The sequence below is a fragment of the Papio anubis genome, chromosome 12 (assembly GCF_008728515.1).
Source record: "Papio anubis isolate 15944 chromosome 12, Panubis1.0, whole genome shotgun sequence".
Taxonomy (NCBI): domain Eukaryota; kingdom Metazoa; phylum Chordata; class Mammalia; order Primates; family Cercopithecidae; genus Papio; species Papio anubis.
This window is the reverse complement of record NC_044987.1, coordinates 59,223,225-59,239,009: the sequence shown is the minus strand read 5'-3', so window position 1 is coordinate 59,239,009 and position 15,785 is coordinate 59,223,225. Positions and strand designations below refer to the sequence as shown.

Here is a 15,785-nt window from a genome sequence, read left to right as displayed (position 1 = left end):
TTTTATGGGTTGTCTTTTTACTTTCTTAATAGAGTCTTTTGGAGTATAACAATTTAAAATTTTGATGACGTCCAATTTATTTATTTTTCTTTTGTTGCCTGTGTTTCTTTGTGTCATGTCTAAGAAACCATTGCCAAATCCAAAGTTATGAAAATGTACCTCTATGTTTTCTTCTAAGGATTTTATGGTTTTAGCCCTTACACTAGGTCTTTGATCCATTTGGAGTTAATTTTTGTATACAGTGTAAGGTAAAGAGCCAAATTCATTCTTTTGCATGTGATTATTCAGTTGTTTCAACACCATATTTTGAAGAGACTATTTTTTCCTCATTGAATGGTTTTGGCATTCTTGTCAAAAATCAATTGACTGTAGATGCATGGGTTTATTTTTTGGAGTCTTAATTCTATTCCATTGACCTATACATTTATATCTATGCCAGTACCTCTCTGTCTGTCTGTCTGTCTGTCTCTCTCTCTCTCTCTCTCTCTCTCTCTCTCTTTCTGAGATGGGATCTCGTTCTGTCACCCAGGTGGGAATACAGTGGCAAAATCATAGCTCACTGCAGCCTCGAGTTCCTGGGCTCAAACAGTCCTCCTGCCTCAGCCTCCCAAGTAACTGGGACTACAGGCATGCACCACCGCATGAGTTTGAGTTGTTCTTGTTTCTCTAAGGGTGGAGACCACCCCTCATTTTGTCTTATGCCCAATTTCTGCCTCCAAAGAAAGAAGAAGTAAAAACTAAAAGGCAGAAATGAAATCCACAGGCACATAGCCCAACGCATGCCCTGGGCCTGGTAGTTAAAAATCAACCCCAACCTAACTGCTTGTGTTATCTATAGATTCCAGACATTGCATGGAAAAGCATTGTGAAAATCCCTGTCCTGTTCTGTTCTGTTCTAATTGCTGGTGCATGCAGCCCTCAGTCACATACCCACAGCTTGCTCAATCAATCACAACCCTCTCACGCAGACTCCCTTAGAGTTATAAGCCATTACATGGGACAGGAATTGCTCACTCAGGAAGCTTGGTTTTTGAGACGCAAGTCTGCTGACACTCCCAGCCAAGTAAACCTCCTTCATTCTTTAACCCAGTGTCTGAGAGTCTTGTCTGCGGCTCGTCCTACTTCATTCCTTGGTTCCCTGACTGGGAAGCAAGGTGATTGGTGGACAGTTGAGGCAGCCCCTTAGGCGACTTAGCCCAACCTTGTGGAGCATCCCTGTGGGGTACTCAGACAAGCCTGAGCAACACGGATCCAAAGAGCGCTCCCAGGTAGGCAATTGCCCCAGTGGGATGCCTTGCCAGAGCAGCGTGTGGCAGGCCCCCACGGAGGATCAACACAGTGGCTGAACCCTGGGAAGGAACTGATACTTGGAGTCCAGATGTCTGAAACTTGGTAAGACTGGTCTTTGGAACTTGCCCACTCCATTTGAGTGGAAGCATGGCCTGATCACCCACAGTGTGCCTGTACTGGCACTTTGGTTTTTGTTTTTGACTTGACTTGGATTGCTTTATACTTTGGTTTTGGTTTTGACCTGGCTTGGATTTCTTGATACTCTGATTTTGGTTTTGATCTGGTTTGGTATAAACTGTAAAAGTGTGTGTGTGTCCTTTTTATCCTTTCTTTATTTTGTGGTGTGCATGTGGTATGAACATGGTGTTTTGTCTCGAGGAAGCCTGGGTCAGGCACAAAGTAAGCCCACCCCACTAGGAACTATGTTGAAAAATTTCGAGCAAGGATTTAAGGGAGATTACAGTGTTACTGTGACACCAGGAAAACTTAGAACTTTGTATGAAATAGACTGGCCAGCATTACAAGTGGGTTGACCATCAGAAGGAAGCCTGGACAGGTCCCTTGTTTCAAAGGTATAGCACAAGGTAACCTGTAAGCCAGGGCACCCAGACCAGTTCCCATACGTAGATACTTGATTACAGCTGGTTTTAGATGGCCCCCAACCTCCCACAGTGGTTGAGGTGGGAGAACAGCAGCATAACAGGCTGGCAGAGGCAAGGAAAGACCAGCAGAGTGAGAGAGAGGAAAGAGACAGAGAGGAAAAGTGGCAAAGAGAGAGAGGAAGATACAGAGAGATAAAGAGGGAGTCAAGGAGAGAGAGAGAGAGAGAGGCAGAGAAAGAGGAAGAGACAGGGGCAAAAGGAAAGTCAGAGAGAGAGAGAGAAAGTCAAAGAGACAAAGAGAGATACAAATAGTTAAGAAAAAAACAGTTACCCTATTCCTTTAAAAGCCAAGGTAAATTTAAAACCTATAATTGATAATTAAAGGTATTCTCCATAACCCTATAACACTCCAATACCACTTTGTTGTCAATGTAAATAAAGGCATATGCCCTTGTAAGGAAAGCACAGAGGCCACTGATAACCCATAGCCTTCCTATCAAAAATCCTTAACCCAGTAACCCATGGATGTCCCAAATGCATTCAATCTGTAGCAGCAACTGCTTTGCTAACCAAAGAAAGTAGAAAAATAACTTTTAGAGGAAACCTCATTGTGAGCACACCTCACCAGTTCAGAAGTATCCTAAGGGTGAAAAAAAAGGCAAAAAGGTAGCTTACTAATTTAAAAATCTTAAAGTATAGGGCCATCCTGTTAAAAAAAAAATGATTTAACATTAATCACTGAAAATTTCCTTAACCCAGCAGGTTTCCTAACAGGGGATCTAAATCTTAATTACCATACAAAGGTCCGACCAGACCTAGGAGGAACTTCCTTCAGGACAGGATGATAGATGGTTCCTCCAGGGTAATTGAAGGGGGAAAAAAAAGCTATCTATACCAATTCTAAGTTAATTTGGAGTAAACAAAGTCTTATTAATAGCAAAGGATAATGGAAATCCCAAACTTACAAGGTTTTCAACAAAAGTAAAGTTTGCTAAAAGTTAACAGTGTAACATGTATTATAGTAACTTCTAATCTTGTGGCCTTAGACAGTCTAGTCCACAGACATAAAGGAAGTTCACTTTGGAAAAGAATGGTTATCATCTTCGAAAAAAAGGAGAGCAGAATTTATGTAAAAAGAATGTTATACGGTAAATTCTTGTCCTGAAATATATTAACTGGTTGTTTAAAGAAAGAAATGTTTATAATAAATCAGAAAGTTGAAACATGTCAAAGAATTGTCTGTGAAAGTAGTAAAAAAAAGTTATAAAAAAAAGTATGCAAGAAATGTTGCATAATTTAAAAGTAATTAGGCCTCCTGAATGTAAAAGTATTGAAAAAACAGTTTATGTGCAAGGTGTGTAAGGAAAGTAAAATATACCTCTGGTAAAAGGATTATAAGGAGGCATAAGAATGTGAATTTTTGCCTACATTGAAAGATTTAAAAAAATTTGTTTTGAAGGTTTAAACAAGTTTTGAAACATTAATTATAAAGGAAATTCTGTGTGTAAACGTATTAGCAAAAGTTAAAGGGGTATCATCCAGTTTTTCTGTGAACCGGACGTTAAAGTAAAAACACAATAGGTTTTTCTAAAAGCACTAACCTACTCTTTAACAAAAATTATAAAAGGTTAAAAAGAGTCTATAAAAATCTTACCTTATGGTCAGACATTAAAAATTGAATAAACATGTCTACAAAGTTTTATTAAAACTAAGTTTAACATTAATAACACACTAATATAAAGGTGAAATTTAGCTTATCTGGTATAAAAATCATACAGAAAGTATTGTCAAATATAAAATGGTGTTTGGCTTTCTTTGGTCTAAAAACTAATAAAATAGTTGCTAAAGGAAATTTCTCTGTAAGAAGGCACCAAGGACTATAAAGTCCACTGCTGATGTCCCCACATTTAAAACAAAAGGTCAATTTCTTAAAATTTACGTACTTGGTTTATCTTCCACTTTCCTTTCCCTCAAAACTAAAAGTCTTTTAGCACATGTACCACCCCTAGAATTTCCCATAAACCAGCACCAGCCTGAAAATCAGGTTCTCATCAAAGGGTGGAAAGAAGGAAAACTCGAGCCAGCCTGGGAAGGACTCTACCTTGTGCTGCTAACGACCAAGACTCCTGTTTGTATAGTGAAAAAGGGATGGACTCATCACACTGGAGTCAAGAAAGCCCCACCCCCTCCAGAGTCGTGGGCCATAGTCACAGGGGAAAACCCTACCAAACTACAGCTAAGAAAAATTTAACTGTTTCATCTATTACACTTTCTTCTTTCCTCGCTCTATTGCTAACCATCTAGTTATTAACATAACCAAGTCAATTTCACCTCAAACTATTGCATTTAATGCTTGCCTTGTTACACCCTGTGGGGACTTGCCAAGTCAAAGACTGCTCTCTACTTCAGAAGAGTACCTCTGTCCCTCCTGACTCTCCTCAGACTAGGCATTAGTACATTAGGACCATTTAATCTGAGGAGATTTTGATAAAGACCCCAGTATCAACCAGGAGTCTTTCCCCTGATATAGAGTTTTTATGCTGTAGTTGGTCCAACGTTCTGTGAACCACTAAAGAGCAAGGATGGACTGCCCCAACCGGTTTTTGTAATTTCCTAAAAGCATACATTCATTTTACTAGAGGATCATAGAAGTTATAGACTTAAAACAAACCTCAACAATTAAGACAGGATACCAAGATGCAAATGCCTGGTTGGAATAAATCAAATATTTGATCTGCAGATTAAACAAAAACAATTGTTATGCTTGTGCACATGGCAGGCCAGAGGTCCAGACTGTCCCCTTTCCACTAAGGTGGTCCTCCAGTCGACCAGGCGTGGACTGCATGGTAGCTCTTTTCCAGGATTCTACAGCCTGGAGTAATAAGTCATGCCAGGCTCTCTCTCTGCTATATCCTGAAGTTCGACACCCTGTGGGTCAGCCCCCAAGGGCTATCCAGCTTCCGTCTCCCAACACTAAGTTCACTTCGTGTCTCTCATGTCAGGGAGGAAACAGCGTTCTTTGGAGACCTGAAGGGATGCAGTGAGCTTAAGAATTTTCAAGAGCTTACCAATAAATCAGCTCTTGTTCATCCCTGAGCGGATGTGTGATGGTATTGTGGTGGACCTTTTACTGGACACTCTGCCTAATAACTAGAGTGGCACTTGTGCTTTAGTCCAACTGGCTATCCTTTTCACCCTGGCATTTCATCAACCAGAGGGAGGGCAGGTAATAGAAGAAGGATGGATCCAGTTATCAGCTGGAAGAATAGCTGTGCCATGACTACTAGGAGCGGCAGTCGTACTGGCTGTGCATGAGACCACCCACCAAGGCCAAGAGTCACTTGAAAAGTTGTTAGGCTGGTACTTCTACATCTCATGTCTGTCAACCCTTGCCAAAACAGTGGCGCAGCAGTGTGTCACCTCCCAGCAGCACAATGCTAGGCAAGGTCCAACCATCCTGCCCGGCATACAGGCTTATAGAGCAGCCCCCTTTGAAGATCTCCAAGTAGACTTCAGCGAGATGCCCAGATGTGGAGATCTCATCCCTAGATTTGGACTGCCCTTACAAATTGGCTCGGACAATGGGCCAGCATTTGTGACTGACTTGGTACAGAAGACAGCAAAGGTGATCGGATGTAGATCAAGGATTAGAACGAGCCCCCTTGCGGCCACGGTGAAAAGGACCCCAGACCGTCATCTTGACCACTCCCACGGCCGTAAAAGTGAAAGGAATCCCAGCCTGGATCTACCGCAGCTGCGTGAAACCCGCAGCACCTGAGACCTGGGAGGAGAGACCAAGCCCGGACAATCCCTACAAAGTGACACTGAACAAGATGGCAAGCGCTGCTCCAGTCACATCAAGAAGCTGACTGGTCCACGCACAGCCAAAGCATGAGGAAACTCACTGTGGGACTTATTTTCCTTAAGTTTTGGACTTGTACAGTACGGACTTCAACGGACCTTCCTCAAACTAAGGGCTGTTCCCAGCATATACATCAGGTCACTAAGGTAGAGCAAAAAGTTAAAACTGTCTTTTTGTTCTATAGTTATTACAAATGTGCTGGAACTCTAAAAAGGACTTGTTTGTATAATGCCACCCAGTACAAGGTGTGTAGCCCAAGAAGTGACCAGCCTGACATGTGTTATAACCCATCTGAACCCCCTATGGTCACAGTTTTGTTTTTTTATTTGTTTGTTTGTTTGTTTTGAGACAGAGTCTTGCCCTCCCTCTGTCGCCCAGGCTGGAGTGCAGTGGTGCGATCTCAACTCACTGCAAACTCCACCTCACTGGTCCACGCCATTGTCCTGACTCAGCCTCCTGAGTAGCAGGGACTACAGGCGCCTGCCAACACCTGGCTAATTGTTTTTGTATTTTTAGTAGAGACAGGGTTTCACCATGTTAGTCAGGATGGTTTTGATCTCTTGACCTTGTGATCCACCACCTTGGCCTCCCAAAGTGCTGGGATTACAGGCATGAGCCACCATGCCCGGCCAGTCACAGTTGTTAAAATAAAATTAAAAACAGTCACCTGGTGAGGTCTAAACCATACTAAAAAGAATCCATTTAGTAAATTCCCAAAGTTGCAAACCGTGTGGGTCCACCCGGAGTTCCACCAGGACTGGACATATCCCCACTGGATTATACTGGATATGCGGGCATAGAGCTTATGCCAGATTACCCAACCAGTGGGCAGGTAGTTGTGTTATTGGCACTATTAAACCTTCCTTCTTCCTACTGCCCATAAAAACAGGCAAACTCCTGGGCTTCCCTGTTTATGCTTCCCGCCGAAAGAGAAACATAGCTATAGCTAATTGGAAAGATGATAAACAGCCCCCTAAGAAAGTCATACAATACTATGGACCTGCTACTTAGGCACAAGATGGCTTATGGGGATACTGGACTCCCATTTACATGCTCAACCAAATCATACAGTTACAAGCTGTCTTAGAAATAATCACTAATAAAACCGGCAGAGTCTTGACTATTCTGACCCGGCAAGAAACTCAGATGAGAAATGCTATCTATCAAAATAGGTTGGCTCTTGACTACTTGCTAGCAGCTGAGGGAGAGGTCTGTGGGAAATTTAACCTTACCAATTGCTGTTTACACATAGATGATCAAGGGCAAGTAGTTGAAGACATAGTTAGAGATATGACAAAACTGGCACATGTGCCCATGCAAGTGTGGCATGGATTTAATCCTAGGGCCGTGTTTAGAAAATGGTTCCCAGCGCTAGGAGGATTTAAAACTCTTATAATAGAGATTATAATAGTAATAGGAACCTTCTTACTACTCCCTTGTTTGCTACCTGTACTCCTTCAAATGATAAAAAGCTTCATCGCTACCTTAGTTCACCAAAATGCTTCAGCACAAGTATACTATATAAATCACTATCTATCCTATAAGAAGACATGGGCAGTGAGGGTGAAAGTGAGAACTCCCACTAATGAGTGAAGTTCTCAAGGGGGAATAAGGGAGGAGACCACCCCTCATATTGTCTTATGCCCAATTTCTGCCTCCAAAGAAAGAAAAAGTAAAAACTAAAAGGCAGAAATGAAATCCACAGGCACATAGCCCGATGCATACCCTAGGCCTGGTAGTTAAAAATCAACCCCTGACCTAACTGCTGTGCTATCTATAGATTCCAGACATTGCATGGAAAAGCATTGTGAAAATCCCTGTCCTGTTCTGTTCTGTTCTGTTCTCTTCTAATTACCGGTGCATGCAGCCCCCAATCCCGTACCCCCTACTTGCTCAATCCATCATGACCCTCTCACGCAGACCCCCTTAGAGTTGTAAGCCATTAAACAGGACAGGAATTGCTCACTTGGGGAGCTCAGCTTTTGAGATGCAAGTCTGCTGAAGCTCCCAGTCGAATAAAGCTCCTTCATTCTTTAACCCAGTGTCTGAGGAGTTTTGTCTGTGGCTTGTCCTGCTACATCTCCAGTTCCATGAGATGTGACCTTGGATTATCTATTTGTGCTCCTTCAGACTTTTTGATGTAGGCATTTAATGGTATGAACTTTCTTCTTAACACTGCTTTTGATGTATTCCACAGGTTTTGATAAGTTATGTCACCAAGACAGGAAAATAAGGTCTGGAGGCAGGGAACATAAAGCTGATTCACACTTCAGCTATGACAGGAAATATCCTCTCCATAGGGCGTACGCTGTAAATGACTTTGTAACTTTACTTCATCCTCTCCATTTACATAGGGTGTACCCAGAGTAACCAATGGAATCCTCTAGTGGGTATTTAAACTCCCCACAATTCTGTAATGGGGCCTTTGAGTTCCTATGCTCAGGCCCACTCCCACGCTGTGAAGTGTACTTTCATTTTCAGTAAACCCCTTCCTCCCTTCCTTGCTTTGTTTGTACGTTTTGTCCAATTCTTTGTTCAAGATGCCAAGAGCCTGGACACTCTCCACTGGTGACATCACTATTATCATTCAGTTCAAAGAATTTTTAAATTTCCATCTTGATTTCATTGTTGACCCAGTGATCATTCAGGAGCAGGTTATTTAATTTCTATGTATTTGTGTCATTTTGAGGGTTCCTTTTGGAGTTGATTTACAGTTTTATTCCACTGTGGTATGAGAGAGTACTTGATACAATTTCGATTTTCTTAAATTTACTGAGACTTGTTTTGTGACCTATCATATGGTCTATCTTGGAGAATGTGCCATGTACTGATTAATAGAATGTATATTCTGCAGCTGTTGAGTAGAATGTTCTATAAATATCTGTTAAGTCCTTTTGTTGTAGAATATAGTTTAAGTCCATTGATTCTTTGTAGACTTTCTGTCTTGATAACCTGTCTAGTGCTGTCAGTGGAGTATTAAAGTCCAACCCACTATTATTGTGTTACTGTCTATCTCATTTCTTAGGTCAAGTAGTAATTGTTTTATAAATTGGAGAGCTCCAGTGTTAGGTGCCTATATATTTAAAATTGTGATATTTTCCTGCTGGACTAGTCCTTTTATCATTATATGTTGTCCCTCTTTGTCTTTTTTAACTGTTGTTGCTTTAAAGTTTGTTTTGTCTGATATAAGAATAGCTACTCCTGCTCGCTTTTAGTGTCCATTTGCATGGGATATCTTTTTCCACCCCTTTATCTTAAGTTTATGTGAATCTGTATGTGTTAGGTGAGTCTCCTGAAGACAGTAGAAACTTGATTGGTGAATTCTTATCCATTCTGCCATTCTGTATCTTTTAAGCACGGCATTTAGTCCATTTACATTCAATGTTAGTGTTGAGATGTGGAGAGCTATTCTATACATCATGCTATTTTTTTGCTTGAATACCTTGGGTTTTTTTGTTTTTTTTTTAATTGTGTTATTGTTATTTGGTCCCATGAGATTTATGCTTTAAGGAGGTTCTGTTTTGGTGTATTTCATGGATTTGTTTCAAGATTTAGAGCTCCTTTTAGCAGTTCTTGTAGTCCTGGCTTGGTACTGGTGAATTCTCTCAGCATTTGTTTGTCTGGAAAAGAATGTATCTCTTCTTCATTTATGAAGCTTAGTTTCACTGGATACAAAATTATTGGCTGATACTTATTTTGTTTAAGGAAGCTAAAAATAGAACCTCAATCCCTTCTAGTTTGTAGGGTTTCTACTGAGAAATCCACTGTTAATCTGATAGGTTTTCCTTTATGGGTTACTTGATGCTTTTGCCTCACAGCTCTTAAGATTCTTTCCTATGTCTTGACTTTAGATAACCTGATGACTATGTGCCTAGGCGATGATCTTTTTGTGATGAATTCCCCAGGTGTTCTGTTAGCTTCTTGTATTTGAATGTCCAGATCTTTAGCAAGGCTGGAGAAGTTTTCCTCAATTATTTCCTCAAGTATGTTTTCCATACTCTTAGATTTATCTTCTTCCTTGAGAACACCAATTATTCTTAGGTTTGGACGTTTAACATAGTCCCAAACTCCTTGGAGGCTCTGTTCATTTTTAAAAATTATTTTTTCTTTGTCTCTGATGGATTCAGTAAATTCAAAAACCTTGTCTTTGAGGTCTGAAGTTCTTCTACTCCTTCAATTTTATTGCTTAGAGTTTCCAGTGCATTTTGCATTTCTCTAAGTGTGTCCTTGATTTCCAGAAGTTGTGATTGTTTTTTATTTATGCTATCTATTTCACTGAATAATGTTCCTTTCATATCCTGTATTATGTTTTTGATTTCTTTAAGTTGGACTTCACTTTACTCTGGTACCTCCTTGATTAACTTAATAATTGACCTTCTGAATTCTTTTTCTGGCAATTCAGAGATTTCATCTTGATTTGGATCCATTGCTGTTGTGAAAGGAAAGTAAATCTTGAGGCCCCTAAATCACTAAGCTAAAGAGAAAAGTCAAGCTGGGAACTGCTTGGGGCAAACCTGCCTTCCATTCTATTCAAAGTCACCCCTCCACTCACTTGCCTCCTTTGAAGAGGCTGATTAGAAACTCAAAAGAATGCAACTGTTCCTCTCACCTATCTGTGACCTGGAAACGTCCTCCCCACTTTGAGTCTTCCTACCTTTGCTTCAAGTTGTCCTGCCTTTCCAGACCAAACCAATGTACTTCTTACATATGTTGATTAATGTCTCATGTCTCCCTAAACTGTATAAAACTAAGCTGTGCCCCGACCACCTTGGGCACAAGTCGTCAGGACTTCCTGAGGCTGTGTCACGGGTGTGTCCTCAACCTTGGCAAAACAAACTTCCTAAATTGAGACCTATTTCAGATTATCTGAGTTCACACTGTAAGCTGGTGTGATCTTTTGGTGTTAAAGACCTTGCTTTGTCATATTATCAGAATTGTTTTTCCAATCCCTTCTTATTTGGGTAGACTATGTCAAAGGGAAGATTTGGGATTCAAGGGCTGCTGTTCAAATTCTTTTGTCCCACCGGGTGCTCCCTTGATGTGGTGTTCTCCCGCTTCCCCTAGGAATGGGGCTTCCTGAGAGCTGAACTGTAGTGACTGTTCTTGCTCTTCTGAATCTAGCCACCTTGTGGAGCTACCAGGCTCTGGGCTGGTCCTAGGAGTGTCTGCAAAGAGTCCTGTGATGTGATCTATCTTCAGGTCTTAGAGCTGTGGCTACCAGCGCCTGCTCTGGTGGAGGTAGCAGGAGAGTGAAGTGGATTTTGTGAGGGTCCTTGGTTGTGTTTTTGTTTAATGCACTGGTTTTGTGTTGATTGACCTTCAGTCAGGAGGTGGCACTTGCAAGATCACATCAGCTGTGGTTTTATAGGAAGGATGCAAACCTGGTTAAGTATTCTGGTTTCTCAGGCGGTAGGCAGGGCCATAGAGCTTCCAAGAGATTGTAACTTTTGTCTTAAGCTAGCAGGGCAGGTAGAGAAACACCACCAGGTGGGAGCAGGGATAGGTGTGTCTGAGCTCAGCTTCTCATTTGGCAGGGCTTGCTGTGGCTCCTGTATCATATGGGGGTGTCGTTCCCTGTCCAATGGAGTTATATTCCCAAGGGGATTATGGCTGCCTCTGCTGAGTCACTAGGGAAGTGGGGGAAATTTGGCAGTCTAAGACCTCACCTTGCTCCCATGCAGCCCACAGTGCTAAAGGCCAGCCTCACTCCCACTGTGCCCCCACAACAGCACCATGTCTATTTCTAGGCAGCCAGTGACCTAGGCTGAGAATTTGCCCCAGACCACGAGCCTTCCTGTTGAGAAACCAAGCAGACTCACAGTTTTTTGGCATCTCAGGGAGCCTGAATTGGTGATCCAGTTCCTTCAAAGGCTCTATAGATTCTCTTGGCTTTCCTGGTATGTTCCTCTGGTAGCTCTTGGAGCAAAAGTCTCCACATACTGTCCTGTCCATCTGAGTGGGAGCTGCAAGCTAGTCCTGCCTCCTATCTGCCATCTTTCCCCAGATGAGATATATTTTGATATACTTTCACATTCAATGTATTTGTCTTTGGATCTAAAATGAGTCTTTTATAGATAGTATATAGCTGGATAATACCTTTTTAAAAATACATTCTTCTAATTTCTGCTTTTTAACTGGAGAGTATAATCCATTTACATTTAAAGAAATTACTGGTAAAGAAGGGCTTGTTTCTGCCATTTTGCTATTTGTTTTTTATGTTGTATCTTTTTTTGTTCCTTAATTCCTTCATTACTGCCTTCTTTTGTGTTTAGTTGGTTTTCTTGTAGTGTGCCATTTTGATTCCCTCCTCATATTTTTTTTCTGGATATTTCAAAGATACTTTCTTAATGGTTACCCTAAGGATTACAACTAACATTCTAAATTCATAATAATCTAGTTTGAATTGATACCTGCTTAGCTTCAATAGCATACAGAAAGTCTGTGCCTGTACTGCTGTCTTCTCCTCCTTTATGTTATTGTCACAAATTACATCTTTAGAACTTGTGTTCTTGTTAACATAGATTAATAATTTTTCTTGTATTCATTTGTCTTTTAAATCATATAGGAAAAAAGAAGTGATTTGTAAACCAAACATACACTAATACTGGATTTTTATATTTATCTGTGTAGTTGTCTTTACCAGAGATCTTATCTTTTTTCTTTATGTGGCATCAATTTATTGTTACTGTCCTTTCATTTTATCCTAAAGAACTTTCCTTAGTATTTCTTATAGGGAAGGTCTGCTGGTGATGAGCTCCCTCAGCCTTTGTTATCTGAGAATGTCTTAATTTCTATTTCATTTTGAAGAATCATTGTGCCATATATAGAATTATTGGTTGACAGACTTTTTTTCTTTTATCACTTTAAATATATCAATTCACTGCCCTCTGGTCTCCATGGTTTCTGATGAGAAATCAGCTGTAAATCTTCCTTAGGATCCCTTGCATGTGACTATTCAGGTCTCTCTTGCTGTTTTCAAGACTCTCTCTTTGTCTTTTGACATTTGATTGTAATGTATATTGGTATGAATGTCTTTGAGTTTCTCCTATTTGAGGTTTTTTGTTTAGCTTCTTGGATGTGTAGATTGATGTCTTTCAGCAAATTTGGGAAATGTTTGGCTATTATTTCTTCAAATATTCATTTTGTACCTTTCTCTCCTCTCCTTCTGGTACTCTCATAATGCATATGTTGGTATGCTTGATGATGTATCACAGGTCTTGTAAGCTCTGCTTATTTTTCTTCATTCTTTTTTCTCTCTGCTCCTCCAGTTGGGTAATCTCAATTGACCTATCTTCAAATTCACTGATTCTTTGTACTGCCTGCTCAAATATGCTGTTGAACCCACATAATAAACATTTTCACTTCAGTTATAGTTTTCAACTCCATAATTTCTACTTAGTTCCTTTTTATAATTTTTCTTTCTTTATTGGTATCCTTAATTTATTGAGACATCTTTTGGTTTTATTTGTTTCTTTGTTCATAGTTTCCTTTAACTCTTTGAACATACTAAAGACAAGTATTTTAAACTCTTCGTCTAGGAAGCTCAATGTCTGAGCTACCTCAAGGATAGTTTTTGTTAATTTGTGTTTTCTGTAAATGGGCCATATTTTCCTGTTTTTTTGCATGCCTTATAATTTTTTGGTTTAAAACTGGACATTTTGAGTATTCTAATGTGGTAACTCTGGAAATCAGATTCTCCTCACCCTCCCCAGCGTTTGCTGCTGTTGTTTGTTATGTGCTGCCATCATCTTTTTCTTTTGTGACTTTTTCAAACTGTTTTTGGCAAAGACTGTATTCTTTGTTGTATATGGTCACTGAATTCTATATCTGTTAGTTCAGTGGTCAGTCAGTGTCTTGAAAGAGATTTCCTTAAATGCTAAAATGTAGCACCTCTTTCTTCATGAAATACTCCATGGTTGTTGTAAGTTTTTTTCTTAATTGGATCCAGGGTTCTAAAAAAGTTTGATTCTGTTAGTTTTTGCCAACTCCATAGTTGCTTCAGTAGAGAAACAAATTCTTGGCACTTTCTATTTCATCATTCTCAGTGATGTTACTTGGTTGATTTTTTTAAAGCAAATTACTTGATTGGACTCAAACTATAAGTTTGGTGTTGCTTGCAGTCAGTTGTAACTAAAGTATCAATTAAGTTTTTTAAGACTTAGCTGCATGCTGATTTGAGTTTTCCCCAGACACTCATGGTTCAGGGTCATCCTGGGAATGTAGGAAGAGTTTCTACATAGAACTCAATCTTCTCTCTGGTTCTTTCCTTTCTGGATGCCCTCTGGTCTCTGTGATTTCTGATGAAAACTCAGCTGTAAGTCTTCCTTAGGATCCCCTGCATGTGACTATTCAGGTCTCTCTTGCTGCTTTCAAGATTCTCTCTTTGTCTTTTGACAATTTGATTATAATGTATCTTGGTCTACCCTGACTTCCCTACCCCATCTTACTGCTGACTTTTCAGACATGATGGTTGTTCTCGTCTGTCTTCTGGTTCTTCTGACTTGAGGGACGCAGATTTTCTATTAAAGTGTTAGTCATTGTGCTTGGCATTATAACTGTAGTATGTAAAATCAGGAAAATCATCCTGCACTTATACTTTTTTTCAAGTTTTTGACATCTCTTTAGGCTCTGCCTGCTTTTTGTTGCTCTCCAGAATCTTCAAGTAGTTAAAAAAAAAAATTTCCCCAGAGTTTATAATTGTTATCTGTGGGGAAGGGTGGAAAGGAGAGGAAGTCTGTTAGGAGCTCTCTCTACCATACCTATAGCAGAATTGATTAGAACAGGTTTGAAATCCAGTTCTGGTGCTTACTTGTTTATATGGCCAACCACAGTTAGTGCTTTCCTAAGAGAACAGGAATTTTTAAAAATTTTAATCATTTTCAAGTGTACAATATAGTGGCATTAAGTACATTCACATTGTTGTGTAATCATTACCACTATCCATCTCCAGAATTTTTACATTTTCCCAAACTGAAACCCTGCACCTATTAAATAACTTTTATTTTACTTAAGAGAAAAAAAAAGAACTGAGGTGAAACTAAAGAAATCAATGAACTTCAGATAAATGTATCTTCAGCTCAAGAGATGTTAACTCGTTAAAGAAACATAAGGATTAAGAAATTAAAAGATTATGAAAAACACTGACGTTGGAGTCATTTTTTTAAATTTCTCATTTCAATTTTAGAAGAAACAGTCATGCATGTATAACGTTTCTGTCAATGATGGACCACATATACAATGATAATCCCATAAGAGTATAATGGAACTGAAAAAGAAATTTTTTTGGAGACAGGGTCTCACTATGTTCCTCAGACTCGAGTGCAGTGGAGGCATCACAGCTCACTACAGCCTCAACCTTTCAGGCTCAAGCAATCCCCCCACCTCAGACTCCCAAGTAGTTAGGACTACAGGCACATGCCACCATACCTGGCAGATTTTTTAAAATTTTGTAGAGACTGCGTGTCACTATGTTGCTTGAGCTGGCCTCAAGTGATCCTTCTGCCTCAGCCTCCAAAAATGCTGGGATTACAGGCATAAGCCACTGCGCCTAGCCTGTAAAATTCTTATTACCTAATCCCAGCACTTTGGGAGGCTGAGGCAGGTGGATCACCTGAGGTCAGGAGCTCAAGACAAGCCTGGGCAACATGGTAAAAACCCGTCTCTACTAAAAATACAAAAATTAGCTGGGCATGGTTGCACATGCCTATAATCCCAGCTACTCGAGAGGATGAGGCAGGAGAATCACTTGAGCCCAGGACGGATGTTGCAGTGAGCCGAGATTGTGACATTGCACTCCAGCCTGGGTGACAGAGCAAGACTCCATCTGAAAAAAAAAAAAAAAAAATTCTTATTACCTAGTGACATCATAGCCCTCATGATGCAATGCATTACTCATGTGTTTGTGGTGATGCTGGTATAAACAAAGCTACTGTGCTGCCAATCATATAAGAGTATAGCACATACAATTATCTATATTATATAATACTTGATAATAATAAAGGACTATGTTACTGGTTTATATATTTACTATC

At 40.1% G+C, this 15,785-nt stretch overlaps 1 protein-coding gene across 1 annotated transcript in view; it reads left to right on the top strand.

The window, feature by feature from the left end:
* The first annotated feature begins 922 nt into the window (after positions 1–922).
* The window catches only part of SLCO2B1 (solute carrier organic anion transporter family member 2B1), a 165,272-nt gene continuing 150,409 nt past the window's right edge, over positions 923–15,785 (top strand). Inside the window, exon 1 of the mRNA XM_031653102.1 lies at positions 923–1,392. The gene's annotated coding sequence lies outside the window, so the exon portion shown is untranslated. The remainder of the gene's footprint in view (positions 1,393–15,785) is intronic.